Source organism: Monodon monoceros, unplaced genomic scaffold, assembly GCF_005190385.1.
Source record: "Monodon monoceros isolate NGI ecotype Baffin Bay Population unplaced genomic scaffold, NGI_Narwhal_1 Super_Scaffold_16, whole genome shotgun sequence".
Taxonomy (NCBI): domain Eukaryota; kingdom Metazoa; phylum Chordata; class Mammalia; order Artiodactyla; family Monodontidae; genus Monodon; species Monodon monoceros.
Window position 1 is genome coordinate 83491336 of NW_021703772.1, and position 22206 is coordinate 83513541.

A 22206-nucleotide genomic window follows, 5' to 3' on the forward strand; every position below is an offset into this window, starting at 1 on the left:
AGGTAAGCTGGAACATCAACCTATGATTAGAAAATGCCCACAATTCAGTAAATTCCTCAAGGGAAAAATATCTGATGAACATGAAATCCCCTTGGAGACACTCTCTGCTTTCTGGGCTTTTTGTTCATCTAGTTTTTGTTTCTTTAAAAGTTCATGCCTGGACTTCCCTGGTGGTGCAGTGGTTAAGAATCCACCTTGTAATGCAGGGGACATGGGTGCAAGCCCTGGTCAGTCCAGGATGATCCCACATGCCACAGAGCAACTAAGCCCGTGCACCACAACTACTGAGCCTGTGCTCTAGAGCCTGCGAGCCACAACTACTGAGCCCAAGTGCCACAGCTACTGAAGCCTGTGCGCCTAGAGCCTGTGCTCCTCAATGAGAGAAGCCACCACAATGAGAAGTCCGCACACTGCAACAAAGAGTAGCCCCTGCTCACCTCAACTAGCGAAAGCCCGTGCATAGCAATGAAGACCCAACGCGGCCAAAAATAAGTACATTTTTAAAGATAAATTAATAAATAAAAGCTCATGTCTGTAAAAATAATTTTTGAAATACATTCAGCTTTTAAAAATTCTTTCAGGGAAAGCATTCCTATTGCAACCTACTGCATCCTTCTCACAGTGGGAGCTCTCAGTGTAGTTTCTTTTCCTTTTTTAAGTCAGATGTATTGAAAGTACAATTTAATGCAGTTTAAAATCGACTGTCTTTAAGTAAGTGCTTTAATAAACTTAGACAAATGCATACAGCCATGTAATCACCGCCACAGCCATAATATAGAATATGGAGTATTCCCAGCACCTCAGAAAGTTTTCCTGTGGATTTTTCTGTCAGTGACTTCCTTTTACTACTAGACCCTGACAGACATTGAGTCCTCTTCCTGTAGTTGTGCCTATTCCATAATGGAAATACAATATAAACTGGATCACAGAGTATGCAGTCTTTTGTGCCTGGCTTCTTTCACTCAGCTTAAGGTTTTGTCGATTCATCCACATTGTTACATGCATCAGTAGTTCATTCATTAATATTGCTGAAGAGTATTTTATTGTACATGAGTTGACAGACGTTTGACCTGTTTCTAGATTTGGTGACTATGAATAAAGTCACTATATCGGGACATATATTTCCAGGCCTCTAGGAGTGGCTTGAGGGCGTTTATGTTGTTTCCAGCTGGTATTGGCATACAGGTATTTGGGTAAGCAAGTTTTTACTTCACTTGCATAAATATCTAGGAGTGAAATTACTGTGTTGTGTGTATGTTTGACTTCATAAGAAATTGACAAACTGTTTTCCAACAGAGCTGTATTATTTTGCACTCCCCACTAGCAATGTATGCAAGTTCCACTTGCTCCACATCTTCACTAACACTTGGTATTTTCCATTTAATTTTAACCATTCTTGTTAGTATGTAGTGGTTTTAATTTACATTTTCCTAATGTCTACCAATGTTGAGAATTATTTCATGGCTTATTTAGTATCCATATATCTTTTTCAGTGAAGTGTCCATTTTTTTTGCCTGTTTTTATTGGACCCTGACTTCTTTTTATTGAGTTGTAAAAATCCTTTGAATGTTCTGCATATATGTCTTTCATCAGATATATACTTTATAAAAATGTTCTCCCTATCTATAGCTTGGCTTTTACATTTTCTTAACAGTGTCTTTGTGTGTATGAAGGTTCTCATTTTGATGATAAGTTTAAGGTTCTTAAGTTTAAGATAAGGTTCTCATTTTGATGATAAGTTTAATTTATATGCATATATATGTGTATAAAGTTTTTTTGTGTGTGTATATATATACATATATATACATATATATGTATATATATACATACAAATGTAAAAAATATATATATATATACATATATATATACACATACAAATGTATACATACAAATGTACGTACATATATACATACAAATGTAAAAAATGTAAATACATGTACTAAACAACCTTTCCCTAGCAGAGTGATATTAGGATTTTCTACCCTCTTTCATTCTGAAATTTCTGTATTTTACCAATTGCATTTATGTCTATGATCTACTTTGAACGAATTGTTATATATTTTACCAAGATAAAGGTGAGAGTAGCTGTTCCTTTTTTGTCCCCTATATTGTGGTGGTCATTTCCAGCAGTTATCCTATCCCTGTCCCACCATTGTATGTTGAATGTTCGTGGAGCAGATAACTTTTATCATTAATTTTATAGGCCTGATTAAGTGGTATTATACTCTAGGAGTTATACTTAAGGAACTAAACCTGAGGTGCCTCATCCACATCTGGTCCTAATATAAGTGATAAGACTTTAAGCTGCTACAGTAACAGATACAACTTCTACAAATCTGGGGAAGGGGTGAATGTAGTTTTACACAAAAGGGACATGAATCAGGAGGGCCAGAGGGTGGACTGTGGTAGGCTGCTTCTAAAAATGGCTCTCAGTAATCCCTGTTTCCAGGTATTCATACCCATGTGTAGTCCCTCCTCTTGAGTGTGGGCTGGACCTAGTGACTTTCTGCTAATGCATAGAGCACCGTAAAAGTGATAGGATGTCATTCCCATGATTAGGATACAAAACTATAATTTCCTTTTTGTTCTCTCTCTCTCTCTTCCCCCATCTCTGTCTGATATCTTGTGACCTTCTCTAGTGGAAAAGTCTCATATGGCAATGAACTCAGACCAGCCTCTGGCCAGTAGCATATAAGGAACTGAAACCCTCTGTCCAACAGCCTGTGAGAAACTAAATTCTGCCAACAACCATGTAAGAGAGCTTGAAGCAGTTCCTGTCTTAGTCTGTTCAGGCTGCCGTAACAAAACACCACAGACTGGGTAGCTTATAAAAAGCACAAAAGAAAAAGTGTTGCCTACAGTTCTAGAGGCTGGAAACCTGAGATGGGAGACGGCCCTCTTCTGGGTCACAGACTTCTTGTATCCTCACATGACAGGAGGTGATAGAAAGCTCTGTGTAGTCTCTTATAAGAGCACTAACCCCGTTCATGTGAGCTTCATTCTCATGACCTAATCATCTCCCAAAGGCCCCCACATACTAATACCATCTCCTTTGGGGGGTAGGATTTCAACATATGAATTTTGGGGGGACACAGACATTCAGACCGTAACAGATCCTTTCCCAGTTGAGCCTTGAGACAGCTATGGCCATATCTTTGCTTGCAGCCTGTGGGAGACCTTGAGACACAGGCACTCAGCTAAACTTCACCCAGATTCCTTATCTACAGAAACTGTGAGATAATGAATATTATTATTTTAAGCCACTGTGTTTGGGGTCATTTTTTTTTGCATCAATTAATAATCAACATATTTATTTATTTATTTTTGGCTGCATTGGGTCTTTGTTCCTGTGCACGGGCTTTCTCTAGTTGTGGCGAGCGGCAGCTACTCTTCATTGTGGTGCACGCTCTTCTCATTGTGGTGGCTTCTCTTGTGGAGCACAGGCTCTAGGTGCACGGGCTTCAGTAGTTGTGGCACACAGACTCAGTAGTTGTGGCTCGTCAGCTCTAGAGCACAGGTTGAGTAGTTGTGGTGCACAGGCTTAGTTGTTCTGTGGCATGTGGGATCTTCCTGGACCAGGGCTTGGACCTGTGTCCCCTGCATTGGCAGGCAGATTCTTAACCATTGCGCCACCAGGGAAACCCGGCTGGGAATGTTTTAATGTAGAGATATGTTATGTAGATAATTAACCAATAGTTTTGAAATTTTACCTGTGGACATCATACACAGTGAAGATTTCACAAGTTTAAGTGGCTGATTGAATACCTGTCACAATAAAAAAATTATGCACCTCTGACTCATCAGAATATCTTTCATACTGATATACCAACTGTGGAAAATAGTAAGTACCACTTGAACACAACTAAACTAGGGTGAAAAACAAAACATAATTGAAACATAAAAAAAAAACAAAACTTTTTTTGGTTAAATATATATTTGGTTCTCAAGCCAAAGACTTTTCTAGTGAGAGCTAGACCACCAAAGGCCAACGTTTAGACACTTCATCACTATGTGTGTGGGGAGTGTGTATACAAACATGTATATATATACACACATATATATATCTTTAATTTTCTGTCTATATGTGATGATGGTTGTTCACTAAACTTATTGTGATAATCATTTCATGAAGTATGTAAGTCAAATCATTATGCTTTACACCTTAAACTTGTACAGTGCTGTATGTCAATTATATCTCAATAAAACTGGAAGAAAAGAAATAAAGGATTTTGATAAAATTCAAAAAAATACATTAACATAATTGCAAAGTCTTTCTCTTTAAAATGGCTTGTCTACTAGGGGTTTAGTATATGAAGGATTTTAAAGGGGTTATAAAGAATTTTTTACTATAGAAGGAAAAGTGCTAAAGGTATCACAGAGCCTCATAATTAAAGAGAAACTTACAGCTCAATTAAATTTAAGCATCATTAGGCATAAAATATCAGTGAGTACCAAGAGACTAAGAAAAAGAAGGGCTGTTGATGTTAATAGGCAAAAGGTAAAAGATAATAATATAGATTGGACCAGGCATTACAGAGATAGAGTCAGAAGAAATGTAAATAATATTAGAAACTGGAATTTAATACTCTCTCTAATAGCCTGATGAATGTATTCTCTACACAGAAGAGCTATCCACTCTTTCAAATACATTAACTCAAGTTTAAATGAAATACTATGAATAATTATTTTTATTTTGAATGGATTGGAGATATTGGGATATGAAAAATAATCTGTATATATTAATTATTCAGAAAAAGAGAAACAAGTGACACCTATGACTGAAAAGACATTCACCTTCTGATTTCACTCTAACAAAACATTTTTAAGAGACTGAGGTAAGTTATTCCAAAGGAGGGCTATTTTAACTTTCAGGATTCATGACATAGAAAATGTTTTAAGAAACATCAGGTTGAATATTTGCTGCGAAAGAAATGGTGGGTTATCACATAATTAGAAATCTCTCTTCTTTAGAAGAACTAACACCATGTTAAAATAGAACTTTATAATTGATCCATATAAATAGGTAAATAGGTAGTTAGGTAAATAGATAGATAAATAGATAAAGCTCAGACATAGATATGTTGATATAGTTGTAGATACAATATTTGTAACTATATCCCATCTGTATCTATATCTTCCATCTATATCTTTTCCATTTTATGTATCTGTGTCCTATCTATCAATCTATACCAGTGGTTAAGAAATTTCTGGATAAGAAAGTTTAATACCTCTGGGTCTTGGTTTTCTCATACGTAAAATAATGAAGATGGGCTACATGATTTTCATATGTAAAATAGTGAAGATGGGCTACATGATTTTCAAAGTCCTTTTCCACTTCAAAAGTCTTTGAACTTTGATATTTATCTAAGACAGCTTGTATTGCAACAACCTTTCATGAGTATCTAGTTCTTACAAATGAATTTTATTTGATGATGGAAAAGAAATTCTATTGCTTAAACCAAGTCTTTTTGGGTATTGCCAATCAATGCTGATTTTATTGAGTTGTTTTCACCACTGTCCAGCACCTGGTTTTTGACATAAATACATTATTGGAATTCTATGAACATTGAATATCTGGCTTCTGTCTGATTTTTTAATCTGGATGGAATTCATGCAATTCATAGTAATTTTAAGATGTATAGTGATATCTACATTTGTGCTCAAGTATTTTCCTCAGTACTTGTCTTATCTTGGATACTTTGTGTGTGTGTGACATGCCACCTAATGTTTCCCCCCTTCCCATAATAGTATTGATGCAACAGTAACCACCTTGACTTTGAATAGATTAAAGTCAGAATCACTTCAGCCTCTCACTTTGCTCTGCCTACATAAGGGAATCTTCATTTATTTATTTATTTTTTCTGTCTTCCTCTTGTAAGCTCTCTGTCCCTCTTCAAAAAGACAGATGTCTTCATTTTTTTGGAGAGCCTCCTTCTGTTACTGGCATCTGTGCTAATTTACTGCTATAAAAATTGAGAGAGGTTACAGAAAGAATATGGTAAGGTAAACAAAGTTTACAAATTTGATTTAGAGAAAGAATTTAGTTGAATATTATCAGAATTATCATCCTACAAAGACAAGTTTTAACGTTCTGAGTTGGATGTAACAAAAGAATCTACCTGACCAACTGATCAACGTATTAATATTATATCAAAAGTATAGCAATACTGGATTTTGTTTAGCTTCATCTCTCACATTATCAATTTTTCTCTCTTCTTTTTCTCCCTTTTTATATCCCTCCCTCACTCCCACCCTCACTTCTTTCTCTTCTTTAGTTTTCTCTGGACCTGACTTGGATTCAAATAATTAATGTTATAATGGACTGGAGAAAAAAGTCATTGTGTCACCTCATATGTGCAAATTTAACTACATTTTGCATAATGTTTGTATTATTTCTATGGTAGTGTGTGAAAAAAATTCCGCATTTGTCTGTGCTTTTCTTTAACCCAGAAGAAACTTAAAGTTTTACATTTAGGTTAACTGAAAAACTTTAAATTGTTGTGTCAGTTAATCCTTCTTGTAGCTGAAGTTAATTCTGATAGAAAAATGTAGCTTTCTAAACTGGTAATTAACTATAAAGTCAGGCAGTTGGAGTTTTGTTTGTATCTCATGACTAAAGTTACATCTTGGTTACTTTTGACTTCAATCTAACATTTTGCTTTGACGAAGTAAGCTAGAAAATAAGCTTCTTTTTGGAAAAGGAATTTCTTAACACCAAAAGGATGAGCATGCTGTTTGGTTTCAAGGATGGCATAGGCTTAGATTTGTATTCTTACAGTATTATTCCTAATGATTTCAAAGGACATCAAGGGTTGGGACTTAAATATCATCCCAACTTTTACAGCTTACTGTTACAGATTTCTTCATGAGTTTGTGTTATTTTTCATCTTAAAAATCTCAAAATATTTTACTGAGGTGTAATGGAGAGTAAAAATAACCAAAATCATGAAAATAAAACAATTAACAACAAGTCTTTCAAAGGATCAGGTTGAGGTTGAAGGGCTCCACAGGGCTCTGAAGTGGTCTGAAAATAGAGGGAAGGGACAGAGGGGCACACTTATTTTATCATATTAGGATTACAGTTAAAATATACAGATCACAGTTCTCACATATTCACAATGAACACTAAGATTGTTTTATGCTAAAATCTTTCAGATTTTTCTGAAGACAAACATCAACATTTCAAAATATGTTGAGAATATACTAAGGTTCTATTGTTCTATGCTCATTAGAAATATATGTTACATATAAACATTCTTTTTCCATATAAATTTCATGAATAGTTAAAAGAAGCATCTATGTGCCTAAAAGCTAATATTATTACAAATCAATTATACGTATTATAAATTATACAAAAAAGTATTACACATAAAGTTTGTAAAATATTTTAGATAATTTGTTATACTAAGGGAGAGGCATTGCATTTGAAACTTTAATCAAAGCAGCATAAAAGAGGAAATTATAGTGTCATGTCTAAAACCTTTAGATAAATATTTTCATATAAGCATTCATATTCTTATCTTTAAATTGGAAATATTTAAATTACCTAAAATTTGGATAGGTCCACTTATATTAATTTTCAAAATAACTTCCCCAAAGTATAGAATTCTTTGAAGATTGTTTTCATTTTCAGGAAAAAGTGAATACTTCTTCATTTTTAATGTCATTAAAATGATGCGTAAGGTGACATTGAGTCCATATATGCTACACCTAATAGTAAGAATCATCTTTTACATATTTCATAAAACTATTTTCTTTGTTAAAGTCTGTTTTTTCTAATATCTAGCTATCTTTCTTTCTTATTAATATCTCAAATATGTATACGAGTTAAATTTAGATATCTTATTAAAGGTTTTTAGCACTGATTTATATGAGGTTATTAATAAATCTATTTGGATGATCAATATAATCTCCTCTTTCCTCCTTCTTTTAAATTCCTCTCCACCTGATGATTAAATTTTATCAGTATTAAAATGTCATTTATCTTATTTATGCAAGAGAAATGTGGCAGGGAAAACATCCATGGCAAATGTAAAACAGTCTGTGAGAGATGAATTATTTTCTTAATTCTATGCTGTACCTTGCACACTTGGTCTGTTTGATGTTTTTGAATAAATTGACTTGGCACATAAAATACAGATAGGTAAGTATGCTTTTAACTTTTAAAATCAAACAAATCAGACAAGTTGGTTATGTTTAATAAAGAATTGATCAATTTGATTAAATTACCAAACTATTATACACATGGAATAATAATATTTATTGCTATTAAATTCTTACCTGATCCCTAAAATTACTTGTGATACAGAAAAATTAAAACATTGTTCTTCCTATTTAAATTGTCCTACTAATTTCACAGCTGTATAGTGGGAAACATGTTGAGAGAAAGTATGACAATATTTTAAAGCCACATGGGATTATTAAAAACTGAAATGAATCCTCTAAATCTTTGAGACAACTGTTCATCAGATACTTTTTCTTAAAAGGAAAAAAAAACTCCGTAATTTACTGGAAACCTATAATTCACAGCTGTTAGTTCAAGCAATGTTCCTGGAGAATGGTCAGAGGAATATACTGGAACATTGGAAGAGGAAGAAATTAGCCAAATTCATCATTTGCTTTTAATTTTGCATTTTCATTCAATTAATTCCCCTTACTTGTCTAGCAAGACTGAACTCATCTTAAAAGTCTTAATTCCTTTTGGCTCAATGTAAATTATGATGCCTGAGAGTCTTGGACTATGAATAATGTGGTCTATTTTGGGGGGCCGCTAACTGCTATTTTTGAATGGGAAAAACAAAAGCATTTCACATACTCAAAAAAAAGGTAGTGAGTGTTGAAGGTAATCAATGACTTACCTTTTATTTCCTGTAAATGACAAGCTTAACAACTGTCACAGAACTCACCAGTGCATTCTGGAAATCTCCTTCTGTCATCATAAAACCCTGACTATAACAACATGTGTCTAGAGCTGGACAGAGCCCCAGTGACCCTGTGCTAACATTGGGTCCCTAGTGGTCAGAAAGCAAGAAAGAAATGTAAAAGTAAAGAAACATGTAAACGGCTTAAATGACAGAAAAATACTCTCAGAAGAAAACCTTTTCTTTCTTTTTGTTCATAGCTGTCAGAGATAATTCTCTGGATGTATCTCTGCTTTCATTGAACAAGAATCAAAACAGAATTTATAGACCTACTAGAGAATGGACTTGAGGATACGGGGAGGGGGAAGGGTAAGCTGGGACAAAGTGAGAGAGTGGCATGGACATATATACGCTACCAAACGTAAAATAGATAGCTAGTGGGAAGCAGCTGCATAGCACAGGGAGATCAGCTCGGTGCTTTGTGATCACCTAGAGGGGTGGGATAGGGAGGGAGGGAGGGAGGGAGACGCAAGAGGGAAGAGATATGGGGACATATGTATATGTATAACTTGATTCACTTTGTTATATATAAAGCAGAAACTAACACACCATTGTAAAGCAATTATACTCCAATAAAGATGTTAACAACAACAAAAAAAGAGATCCCATGTGCCGCAACTAAGAACCAGCGCAGCCCAAATAAATAAATAATTTAAAAAAATAATAATAAAATATTAAAACAACTAGCCTGTAAAAAAAAAACAAAAACAGAATTTATGTTATTAGACAAGTAAAATTAGTGATGGACTCAGCACTTAAACAGTATATGCCTTTTTTATTTTTTTGCTTCTTCAACCAACACCTTCACAATTGCAATATGTGTCAAAATTTAATTTGGGGGGTATTACATGTTAGATTTGACAATATTATTACATAAGGCAATTATTAATAAATCATTAAGGGTAACAAGAAAGAAAGAATAGACCTTCATCTTGTCTTCCTTAAAGCCAATGCCAAGAGATTTCATTTTTTCTCTCATTGTCACATGGGGTTTAATGGAGATATGTCACTAAGTCCTTTCATTTCATAGACTGTGCCATTTCACCCAGCCTAGATATATGAATTATTGCCACCAGGCATTCTTCTCAGCAACAGTTGAAAGAAATGAAATGTACAGATTTACAAGATCTGTCGATTTATTTTCCATAAAACATTAGTATTCTATTAAGTGGATTATTTTCTATATCATATGTGTACACATATATGCTTCTGTACATATGTATATACACATCGGACATTGGACATTGGAGGTCTGGTATCACTGTAAAATTATTTAGATGAAGCAAGGTTTAATGAAATGAAGTGCAGAGAAAGTCTTAGACATTGTCTCTTCTCATTTATCTCTGAATGGATGAACGTACCTTTGCCAGGGGGTGGATGATTGAATAATAAAAGGCAAATTATAAAGCCCAATAGAGTACACCGGAAAACTTGATCATTAAGATTTTCAGACAGGGTTTCAGTGCCTTAGACTGTAAAAAAACAAAAAACAACATGTGTGCGGTATTTTATTTTTGGCAGTTTATGGGAAGTGTACTTTACAAATAAAAATTAATTTATGTAACATATTTACAACATCTGAGACACGTAATTTCTCAGCTTCACAAATTAGAATGAGCAGAAATCTGTCTTAAGCATTTACTATCCTTAGAATTTTTTTTTTTTAATTTTCCTGTCTCCATTCAAGAAAGTTCAGGAAACTCACATACACAACAGAAGTTTTCAGTTCCATCCCTTCTGCCTCAAGTGCACAAAGGCAAAGCAGTCATCTATCTAGTTTATTTCTTTGAAAATGGTGTTCTTAAAGTATATCTTGCAGATAGATTATTTATCCCTCACAGCAAAGCTTCACAATAAGAGTCTAATAATTGCTCCTTTTCTAATTTCACTAAATGAGTTATAATTATTTTACGTCTGTTTTATGGTTACTGAATAGTAGTACCCTAAACTCTAATGATAATATAGCTTTCAAAGAAATGTATGGACACCAAATTGATGAACAGCCAGCTTGTGGAGGAACATCCCATAAAGCATATACACAGCTAATAGTTTTAGGAATAGCATGTTAAAATTCAGGAGCACAATTCATTTGTGAATGAAACAGGATATAAATTCATTGAGTTTATAGCTTCCAAGTCTGGATAGATGGAAACATGCAATTGTGATTAATACAAATAAAAAATTTACAGTTAAGCACAACATTGCTATTTCCCAATATGTTTGAAACCAATGATAGACACTTTAGTCGCATATAATACAATGTGAGTATATAGTGCCCATCACGTCACTGGATTTATAGCAATCTTTGCAAAATAAATGCTATGCGACTAAAGCAGATTGTATTATTGAAGGAAGCAATTTACCTAGGATGTTTTAATAGCGACTTTCTATTTTAAAATTTTCCATGTTATTATAATATCTTTTAAAAAAGAAAATTGATCTATGGATTTTTCTAAAGGGAGGGTAGAGGAAATGTATTCTTACAATTCAAGAAAATCCTTTAAGTCTAAGTGTTGAAAAATAACTTGTTTTAGAGGGATGTACCTTCATGTGTGATAACCATATTTTGAAGTATTCCCATAAGTTGTAAATTAGAGAATATTCACACACAGATGGAATGGATTCCTTGTGCAATTAAAGTACATTATTATTTGAAAGAAGTTTGGTTTTATCAAAATAAATGATAATCCAAAGCAATCTTCCCTTAGTCAACAAAATTACTGCTTGCCATGAATATGCTCATATGAGCATATTTAATTCAACATGTTTTCATTGTATTTCTTTAAATTTCAAATGGATAATGTTTACAGCTTTACAGTCTATTTTAGATACTGAGGATAACATGTAGATTTTTTTTTTTTAATTTCAAACTTTCCAAAATATCCAAGTCATTAAAAAAGCTGAATGTGTGCTGTTCACTTTATGGTGGCAAAAGGAGGAAAGGAGACAATAGAAGTCTGAAAGAAGAGGATAGAAAGCTACCTTTGGAAGTAAAACTTTTAATAAAAAAAAGTTACAAGGCACATACTATATATATTTATGTTGATTATGCATATTAAAAATGACTGCATTAACCATCTTGAATGTACACAGGACATTGTTTATACATTCCTAATCTTTTTTTTTTTTTTTTTTTTTACATTCCTAATCTTAATTGATACTACCTGTGGAACACTGGCTCCCATTCCTAACAACAATCATAATATTAACAATAGCACCTATTATTTAATGGGTGCTCGCAATGAGTCAGATAAGAGCATTGTAATGATTATTTTATGAGGAACTTAGTAAACTAAGTCTTAACAGTATCACTATTATATGGATGAAAAACCTCAGGCTCAGAAGGTTAAACAGCTTCACTGCAATAGTTTAATCATTGGTGCTGAATATGAATCCTCTAATATTGTCTCCATTGTCAGCAACCAAAATGTTTTCAATCAAGCAACTACAAATTCACATCAGCCCTTTAATGCCTTTCTAATTCTTCTAAGACTTCCTGTGGGGTTACTTGTTTCCCCAAAGACTATACTGAACTTTAACTCAGTCCACTGAATATTTATCAAAGGCCTGTAATATGCCAAAGACTTGTACCCAGGAGTACCAAGATAATAAGGCACGGTCCCTTATCCTCAAGAGGTTTCCACGCTATTTCTAAAAAGTGATATAAACTTTTAATTTTCACATAATGTGATAACATTGTGAAAATTTCTGGAGTTGGAATGTGTAGCACAAACTGTGAAGTCCAGAAAATACTTTCTCTAAGATGATGGCTGGTTAAGGAAGGTAAGAGGGTTGTTACAGGCAGAGGAAGCCTTAGGGTGAGGGCTCAGAATCTCTGTCCAATCAAAAGTGAATAGAGGTATAGAATGGTTGTGTCTTTTTGTTGGCCTTTGTTTGTCTTCACTGATTGGGAAAGGAAAAATTGGAGTAGCAGGTGAAGGCTGAGAACGTTAGACAGGCAACCATCTGATTTACTCTGTGCAACTCTGAAAAGTGGTCCTCAATTTCCAGACTATCCTCATATCCAAATTCTTTATTGTATCAATTAATTTCACTATTATAAATATTAACTCTAATGCCTGGAATAATTGCTATAACATAAATACAGATATGGAAGCTGGCAACTCCATGACTCTATCTAATAGTCTAGCAAGAAATGTTTGGTGTTATTGCTAACGTACAAGTTGAATTTTGACTTATTTTCTCATTTTACCTTGCCCCATTTCCTTAAGGCTGGACAAATTTATTTAAAGTCTGTGGCCTGGGGGCCTCTTAAGAGAAAAAAAAAAAGCTGTTAAGCAGCACTGTAAATGTTTGAGATTGGTTTTAAGACATTATTTGTTTTTGGTGTAACATTTTGGCCTTTTTCTAGTTCATCAGACTTCTCAAAGTGAGCTTATTTGAATGGCTAATAATTTACTTAGCTAACAAATTCCTATGTCTCCTATTCTATCTCCTGGCACTAAACAACCTATTTATACACTAGAGAAATAATTTGATAATGAGTTTTATAATATTATCACTTTGCACTGCTTGCCTTTTTTTCCCCTAGTTATAAAGTAAGCTGGGTTATTTTCCCTTCACTAGATTGGCTATAAAACAACATCTGGGTCTCTTGAGTTTATCATTTTTGCTTCCTTTGCGCCAGTTGGGCATCCTTATAAATTTAAAATGGGCTCCCATGTGCTTCCCTGGTGGCGCAGTGGTTGAGAGTCCGCCTGCCGATGAAGGGGACGAAGGTTTGTGGCCCGGTCGGGGAAGATCCCACATGCCGCGGAGTGGCTGGGCCCATGAGCCATGGCCGCTGAGCCTGCGCGTTCGGAGCCTGTGCTCCGCAACGGGAGAGGCCACACCAATGAGAGGCCGACGTACCATAAAAAATAAAAAAAAAAAAAGGGCTTCCATCTGCTAAAAACTTTTTAACATGTTTATTTTTTATTCTTTACCCTGAATTCCAATCCATAATGGAGAGTTGTTTTTTTTGTTATTTTAACGAAACTGGGTATACAGTATGAGAAACCATACTGTAGTTAAGCATTTGCTCAGCTGTAGTGCAAAAGGTGAGCACTTTTGTCAAGTGTGCCATGACCTCTCCTGAGGAGAGGAGAGGAGAAGAGGAGACTTCTTTATCCATTTGGGTCCCCATTTCCACTACAGTAATACACTGAGGCAAATTTATTCTTTACTTCCATGTTCTAAAATTTAACAGGGCAAAAATATTATATTTGCTGTTAAGCATTGGAGCTGTTCTGAGGGTTATAAGGTAGAGAGATCACATGAATCTGAGAGGCTGATATGGGAATACCATTATCTCATTCTAACACATTCTCCTATGTCCTTTTCCTCACCATCCTTTAAGTATGATCTTTATGTTTTGGCATTATCATGGGGAGAATCAGTTACTTAGTACAACATTGCCTTCTAAAAATGACAAGCATTAAACCAGAAACATTATCTCAAATTCGTATTTACATAGACAATAAAATTATAAAGAGCAATTCTACTAGGAAGCAGCCATTTTCTCGGTGGGTTATTTTATCCCATTCCCAACCAGGACTACTGTGCAACTTGTGACAAAACTGACTGACCTCTCTTTCTGGAATTCACATCCTTCTCCAGCCAAGTCAATGGAATGCTCTGCCCGCCCCGGCACCGCCCCCCCACCCCGGTATATGATAAAGTTTTCTTATCTACTCTGCAAGCATTTATTAAAACTCAACCTTACTTTAAACCCAGGAGTATTGAATAAGGCATAGCACTCACCCAGCTCCCCAGAGTGATTGCAATTAGGTCAAGATCTGTGGGTGAAGATAGATACCATTTTCTCCTAATGCTAAGGGAGCTGAAATCACCTCATACTTATTTAGGGGCTCAAGTTTTCAGTTTATGAAAACATAAGCCATAAGAGGAAGTGGGGTTTAATTACTAAACAGAGTTTCAATAGTCTGAAATCTATATCTCACTTAGCCCAGTGGCTGCTCAATCATTATTAATCAATTATGAATATTTATCAGTATGAAAGAATAAGTAGATCTTTCTCTTTTTCTTTGCATAATTAGGCATGCAAGGAAGTTTAAAGGATATAATTGTTAACCATTTGAATTCACATTAATTCACTCTTGAGGGAATTATAGGGCTGTTTCTATAAACCCCACATAGTCTGTATGTTCATGTGTTTACTAAGATAGATAGTAATATTTTGGCATTTTGCATACACCCAATAATTTTTCTTAAAAGCTTTAGTATTTTTGCTTATTGGCTTTCTACCTTTCCAATATTCTGCTTTCTTCCTACTACTGAGTATGGAATCATTTGTTCCATAGATTTAATTGTACTGATGGTTAGGATGGTGAAGAGGTTAAGCCAGCAGAACTCTAAAGTCAACCCCACCTCTGCCATTGAGTTTATGTATGACTGGAGAAATTAAATTGCAGCTTTCCCACCGGTAGGGTTAGAGAAATGCTCTTCCATAGCATATATGATTGTTATAAGCATTAAATAGTGTATAATATGTACAGTCTGGTTCACTGTACTTGACATACAGTAGGTATTCAATAAACATTAAGGAAGATAATTATTGTCATTTCCCAAAGACTTCTCAAGCATTGTTTCATTAAAAACAAAAAAACAAAACCCTTAAACTCTCATGTGTAGAAATACTTGTGAGTGCTAAAACAGAATTCATGTTTTGTTTTGTTTTCAAGAGGTTGTGACTGTCTGCTCTGGCCCACTATTCCTTTAATTCTTAAGCAGTTGAGGAAGTGATCTCAACCCATTATTGTCAGACCAATGGTGACTAGAAACAAATAATTTTAGTTGAGCTCTGAATTCTTCTTGGTGGTCCTTTTCTAAATTTAATACTTGAGTTTCTAAATGACTTAATTCTCACCACTTTTACCCAGTATCACTTGTGTGCCTATGTTTTTTTCTGTCTATTGTCACTGATGTTAGGACACCGAATTAGTATTCATAATTTTAGGGCTGTACCCTTTTAGGTGCTAAGAATTAGCTCAGAAGAATTCATTATATTTTCCTGGACCTCAGATTTAAAGTGCATCATGGAAGGGATCTTCATTCATTTTGTTCACTGACATACTTCAAGCTCCTAGTTTAGTGCCTGGTCATAGTAGCCACTCAAAAAAAAATGTATTAAAAGAGTATTAAATAAATGGAAATACATTTGCAATTTAGTTTAACCTAGGGTCCATTGTTTTATTCAAGATATCCTAAATCAGTCCAGTTCTTTCACTCTCTGAGTTCCAGTGCTAGTCAATCATTGGTGAAGTATAATTAGCTATATTTTACAGTTTTCTTGTTTTCTTAGAAATGCATCTCTTTTTAATTCACTCTTTCCTTTTCCTTTACATATTTTGTACATGTTTGAATCTAGCTCTTTCATCTTCAATTTTTTCCCTAGTCCCAGAGTAGTCAAAATGGAATACTTTGACCACATCATTCGATATCAACTGGGACGCTTATTTAAATATGCAAATTGTCAGACTCTTCCTGAAACCTATTGGCTCAGTAGCTTGGAGGTGAATCTCAAAAGTATGGACTTTTCTCACAAACCAAGTTGATATTTGATGCAGGAAACATTGCTTTACACTAATCACATTAAGTCATCATTGCCTCCTGAATTGTAAATCCCCATGACAATTTCTTGCCTGACTTTCTATGTGTTTTATCCTAAAAAACAAAAAGTTAGTTTCACCAGACTAAGCATTTCTGTTAAGACGCAATATGTATAAAAATATGTACTAATAGGAAGTTGACTTCCAGAGTGGTAGCATGAAGAGCTCTGTGGATCCTCTCCCTAGTGAAACAATCATAACTTGTGAAAATTATTTTAAATAAAAACAACTATTTAGTCTCTGGAAGTTGTTCTAAGGACATAAAGCAAATGAAGAAATATTCAATCAAGAAAATCTACTAAATCTCAGAAAGAATAGCAAGAGTTTGTGGTGGCCTTCAAGCCACAACTAGTTACTTCCCGCTGTTCTCCCAACTCAGCATGATGGAAATTCCTTTCAGGGCAGGTGCACCCAAGAGCTAAGGGCTCCCCCTCCTCTCAGTTCTCATTCAAGAGCTACAGTATATCCCTGGGAGGGACAGGATACCAGCATTTCTCATCCTCCCAGTTTCCAATTCCAGAGCCTTAATTCCATGTAAGAGCAACTGAGAGGTCTGGGGCTTTCTTTCTCTACTCATCTCCAATATGAAGGGCAGAAACTCTACACCAAGTTCAACAAGCTGAGAGTACCATGGCTCTGATTGCCTTTACCCCAGCTTGCATGAAGTACAGAGGTTCCGTGCTTGGCAAAGCATGTCAGGAAGACAAGAGACTGCCCTCACCCCTCCAAACTCAGACTAATGCCCAGCTGATGGAGTTGCAGTCTTATTCCAACTGAAGTGCGACACGTTCCATGACCCCACATCCAGAGCGGTGGCATAGAAGTTTTTGCCGGGAACAGCTAGACTATAAGAGCAGAGAGCTTTAAAGCTCTACCTGAAACAACTTTATTTTGAGCAAAGTGTGAGAAAGTTCAGACCTAAATGTGCTGTTAAAAATAATAGAGAATATGGAGGTAAGTAATTAAGAGAGGGCTCTTAGCTTATATTAGAGCAACAAACTAAACCATAAATCAGTGAGAAGTTTACCACAAATAACCAGAGAAAAAGGTAGCCAATAAGAGCCATCCTCAAATATTACCTCTTCAAAGAATCCCAGATTTAATTGGGTCAGGCCATGGAGCAACTATGTCTCAGGGCATTATCAAAAACAGTAGAAAAATTAGCTAGCAGTTAGTGAAGGCTAACACCTGAGTATGATGCCAAAAGGAGACACCAAACTTAAAGAAGAGGCAGGGAAAGAGCAAAGAGAGTCCTGCTAAAACCATTGTCATCCTTAGGTGACTATACAGATTCCCAAAGCTTTACCCTCTGAGGAGAAAAATTAGAGGCTACACACTGAGGTGGGAAATAGTGGATCAGTAGCCACAGTTTGTATATATTATACAATTGTCCAAATTAGAAATAAAACACAAAACATGAGAAGAAACAGGAAAGTGTGACACAGAAGAAAAATATTGATCAATAGACACTGCCCTTGAAAATGTGCAAATTCAGACAGACAAAGATTTCAAAGCACATATTATAAATATGTTGGAAAAATAAACTAAAGGAATACGTGCTTAAAGAATTAAAGAAAGATATAATCCCAATGTCTCATCAGATAGAGACTATTAAGAAAGAGAAAGAAATTTTAGAAAAAGAAAACTCTGAAATTTAAAAGTACCAAACTGAAATGAAAAATTTACTTGAGGGGCTCAACAGTTGATTTGATCTGACATGAGAAAGAATCAGCAAATTTAAAGATACATCTATAAAGATGAACAGGAAAAAAAGAAAGAAAATGAAAAGCTTACTCTTAAGTACACCAACATACATATAATGGAAGTGCCAGAAGTAAAGAATGAAAAGAGAAGAAAATATTTTAAGGAAATCTGGCTGACAGCTTCCCAAATTTGATGAAAAATACTAACCTACATGCCAAAAAGCTCAACAAACTCCAAGTAAGAAAAATAAAAAGTGATCTTTTCCCAGGGTTGTCATAGTAAAAATATTGAAAGACAAAGTCATAGAACATACTGAAAGCAGCAAAGAGAAAAGCAATTTATCAGGTAGTTGAACCCCAGTAAGATTAAGAGTTAATTTCTAAGCAGAAACAATGGAACCAGAAGGTAGAAGATTGACATATTTAGAACCCACACACAAAAAACTGTGTCAGTCAAGAATCTTGTATCCAGCAAAACTTATCTTTCAAAAATGAAGATGAAATATAAACATTCCCAGATAAGCAAAAACACAGAATTTGTTGCTAGCAGACTCACCTTGGTAGAAGGACTAAAGGAAATTCTTCAGGCTGAAAGAAAGTAACCCCAGACACTTATTTGAATGCATACACAAATAGGCAAATACACACACACACATGCGCGCATGCACACAAGAGAACCAGTAAAGGTAATTATGTAATTAAAAAAGAGAATGTAATGTATACATCTTTATTTTTTAACTGATTTAAATATAATTGTAAAAATAATGTATACAATTGTATGTTGACATAACATATAGAAATTTGATATATTTGACAATAAAATACAAAGGAAGTGAATGGGAGCAAAGTTGTATTGGAATAAGGAAATTGTATTAGATGATGAACTGATTCCATGGGAACAAAGGGAGAGAAACAGAAATGGTAAGTACTATAACAGATTTTATAAATATAGAATTTCTATTCTCTCAGCATCTTTAAAAGCCATAATGTTATACCAAATAATAGTTATACTAATGTAATGTTTGGATTTTTACATATATAGGTGTATAATAATGGCATCAAAAGTGTGAGGAGAGAATAGAGCTTTATGAGAATAGCTTTTCCATATCTCACTGTAATTATATTTGTATAAATATGAAGTAGATTGGGATAAGATGAATATGGTAAGCCCTAGAACAACCACTACAATTTTTTAAAACATTTTGAAAACATTTATAAAAGAAAATTAAATATTACACTAGAAAATGTCAATCTCTTCCTAGAAAAAAGCAGTAATGGAGGAACAGAGAAGCAATAACAACAGCAATAATAAAACATGAAGCATATTGAAAACAAAATGTTAATTTGCAGACAAATTTAAATATCTATAATAACATTAAGTGTGAATGGATTAAAAACCCAATCAAAAAGATTGTGAACTGCAATTTAAAAAAAATCCAACTCTAAACTGTTTATAGAGGACACACTAAGATTTAGGGATACAAATAAATTGAAAGTAAACAAATGGAAAAAATAAATTTTGCAAATAGTATACATAAGAAAGTTGGAGTGGCTATACTCCAGTATCAGATAAAATAGATTTTTAAAATATTCTAGAGATAATGAGGAAAATTATAACTTTTATAACTTGTTTAATGAAAATTGTCAATCCATCAGAGGTATTTAACAATTGCAAACTTATATACAGCTAACAACAGAGCCTCAAAATACTTGAAACAAAAATTGACAGAACTGAAATGAGAAAAAGATAATTCAACAATAATAGTTGGATATTTCAGTGTTACACTTTCAGAAATGGATAGAACAACTAGGCAGAAGATTAATAAGAAAATGGGCATCTGCAAAACACTCTGCCCCAAAACAGCAGAATACAAATTCTTCTCAAGGGCATATCTTCTCCAGGATAGACCATATGCTAGGCTATAAATCGAGCCTTAGTGTATTTAAAATTATTTAAATTATCCAGCATATGTCCTCTGACCATAATGGAATGAAATACAGTTCAATAACAGAAAAAATTTGGGGAAATTCTCATATATGTAGAACTTTAAAAATGTGCTCCTAAATAACCAATGTGTTGAAGAAGAAATCACGAAGAACATTAGAAACTACTTCGAGATGAACATAAAGGAAGACACAATGTATAAAAACTTTTGGGATTCAGCTCTAGCATGGCTTACAGGGAAATTCATGCTGTAAATGTCCATATTAAAAAAGAATAAAAAGATAATGAAAGAAGTAAAATCAATAATCTAATGTTTCATTTTAATACAATTGATAAAAAAGATAAAACAATCTATAGAAAGCAAAATAAGGAAACTAATGAAGACTAGATCAGATAATTAATAAAATAAAGGATAAAATTTTTTTTAAAATTCCCAAAGTTGGCTCTTTGAAAAGATTCATAAAACTGGCAAATCTTAAGCTAGGTAGACAGTGAGCAAGAGAGAGAGAGAGAGAGAGAAAGGAGAGACAATAAATCAGGAATGAAAGGGAGACACCATTACTAGTGATAATTTAATGAAAAGGAATTTATAAAATAAAGGCACAAACTACTGAAATAGACTCAAGAAAAAATAAAAAATAAGAATAGATCTATAAGAAGTAAAGAGATTGAATTGGTAATTGTAAGAAACTTCAAACAAAGAAAAACCCAGGTTGATGGCTTTACTGGTGAATTCTACCAAGTATTTAATTTCTTTACAAACTCTTCCAAAAAACAGAAGAAGAGAGAATATACCTTAGCTCATTCTATGAAGTCATCAGTGCTCTGATATTAAAACCAAAGACATGACAAGAAAACTACAGATCAATATCTCTTATGACTCTAGACACATGAATTCCTTAACAAAACACTAGCAAACCAACTCTGCAACAAATAAAAAGGACTATACATCATTATCAAATGGGATTTATCCAGTAAAGCAAGATTGGATCAACATGAAAATTAGTCAATGTAATACAAATTATCAACGAAAAAAGACAAAAATCACATGATTCTATTAACACCCTTTAATGATAAAAACAATAAACTAGGAAAAGAAGGAAACTTTCTCAAACTGATAAAGGGCATCTACAAAAAATTCCCAGCTAATATCATAATTAATAATAAAAGACTGAACACTTTGCACCACAAATAAGGAAAAAACAAGGATGTCCACTCTCACCACTTCTATTCATTATTGTACCAGTGGTTCTAGTCAAGCCTGTTAAGCAACCAAATGAAGTAAAAGATATCCAGATTGAAAGGGAACAAGTAAAACTATCTCTTTTTGCATATTACATAATTTGTAGGTAGAAAATTTTAAGGAATCCACTTTAAATGCTAGAACTAATAAACATGTTCAGCCCAATTGCAGAGTTTAGGATCAATATACAAAATTTAATTGTATACACTAGCAATGCATAACCCAAAAATAAAATTAAGAAAACAATTTTATTTACAATAACATCAAAAGGAAAAAAATCAATAATTTTAACCATATATTCTGTAAAAAGTATAAAACTTATACTCCAAAAACTATAAAGAAGGAAATTAAAGAAGACCTAAATAAATTGAAACATATTCCATGTTCATGGATTGGAAGAATCAATATTGATAAGATGGCAGATACACCCAAAACTGAGATAAAGATTCAATGCAATTCCTATCAAAATCCCAGCTGTCTTTTTTTTTTCATAATTTGATAATCTGTTCTTAAACTTCACATAGAAATTCAATGTACTCAGTATAGTAAGAACAATCTTGAAAAATAAGAACAATGTTGGAATTCACACTTCCCAATTTCAAAACCTACTACAGTCTACAGTTATCCAAATAATCTGGTAGTGGCATAAGGATTGACATATAGATTAATGACACAGAATTGAAAGTCCGGAAATAAAGTTACATTTATTGTCAATTAATTTTCAACGAAGATGCCAAGACAAGTCATTTTGTGGGGGGGCATA